This window comes from Zingiber officinale, chromosome 6B (genome assembly GCF_018446385.1).
Source record: "Zingiber officinale cultivar Zhangliang chromosome 6B, Zo_v1.1, whole genome shotgun sequence".
Taxonomy (NCBI): Eukaryota; Viridiplantae; Streptophyta; class Magnoliopsida; order Zingiberales; family Zingiberaceae; genus Zingiber; species Zingiber officinale.
The window spans coordinates 101,395,487-101,397,018 of NC_055996.1; the positions used below are offsets into that span (position 1 = coordinate 101,395,487).

At 25.5% G+C, this 1,532-nt stretch overlaps 1 pseudogene; it reads left to right on the forward strand.

The window, feature by feature from the left end:
* Positions 1 to 658: 658 nt before the first annotated feature.
* Positions 659 to 836, forward strand: LOC121993497 (annotated as a pseudogene).
* Positions 837 to 1,532: the final 696 nt, after the last annotated feature.

Genomic DNA, 1,532 nt, shown 5'->3' on the forward strand with positions numbered 1-1,532 from the left:
TAAAAAAAACAAAGGACGAAACAGAGGGCTTTTACTTGTTCTTTAATTTTTGGTAGCGTATTCTCAAAGCTCTTCACGGCTTTCACAGATTAATTTTAAAAATGTATATATAAATATCAGACTGTATATGATGAAAAATATTTGAGGTGCTGTTTTATAATTTTTTTTAAAAAAATACACGTCATTTTGTTTTTTTTTTCCTATATAAAATATTAAAATAAAAGCTTTTTTATGTGTTTTTCTTAAATATATTTATTACTTTTATATTTAGGTAGAATCAATCTCAGTCGTTGATTATTGATGGCATGATAGATAGTTAATTTAAGTGTTGCCGATACATGTTTACTAGTTGACAAATAAAAAAAAAAATCAAATTACACTTATATGGAGTCTGTGAGTATCTAATTTTTTTTATATATCTTTCTAATTTATTAAAAATATAAAAAAATATAGCCATTAGTAACTAATTTTGATAAAATTTAAAATAAAATTATGTTGATATCTTTTTTTGTCCCACTGAAAATAATTTTAAATTTATTAGTAAATTTTTTGATTATTTTTTATAAAAAAATATATACTATAATGATTCTCTTTAATCTCATGTCTTAGGATTGATAATATTACGAGTAGAGAAGTTTATATGATGATGTTAGAAAACATATCATTCTCGATCTTTTGGCTAAGATAAGTGTAGTATTTGCTCTTATTAGATTAATATATAATATAAACAATTAAATTAATTTTTTATAAGTGAGAGTTCATTACAGTAGTTTACTGGTAGAGTTCTCGAGAGTTGCCTCTACGTTGCACTACTGCATATGTCTGATACATCCTTATCAAATCCAATTTATGAGTTTGAGACACTATGTTACACGTATTTATATGACATGTGTGCGCGATAATTAATTTAATATTATAATTCAACCCCTAAATTCTAAAAGTAAAAGACTAAATAAGTCAACCGTAATAATAAAAAAAAAGAACATACGCAATTATGCATGGACACCTCACAAGGATAAAAATCCTATATATATATATATATAATAATAATAATAATAATAATAATAATAATAATAATATCCTACGGATATATATTCCTTCCTTTCCCTTCTCTCCCCTTGTAATTCCTTCAGGTTCTTCCTCCTGTCTTCTCTCAATTCTTTCCTTTCATCATTTATAGTTAGTTTATTTGGAAGAGCAGAAAGCAAAATTAAGGAAAAATTTCTACAGTGAAAAAGTTTCTGTCATTTACTTCATTAAAATTTTTAGACGGAAGAGAAATGTAATCCATCAACGGATAGTTTTGGAGCTAAAATCGATCACTTCAAAATTAGATGAAAAACAACGGATAAAAAAAAATGACACATGTACCCCTTTTCATTTACAAAATTACACCATATACTAAAAAATGACCCATGTACCCTTTTTAACTCACAAAATTACATGGTTGCCCAAAAAATAATGCATGTACCCTTTTTTATTTACACATTATGTCACATGTATCCACCTTCTTCTATCAAGATAAACAAGTA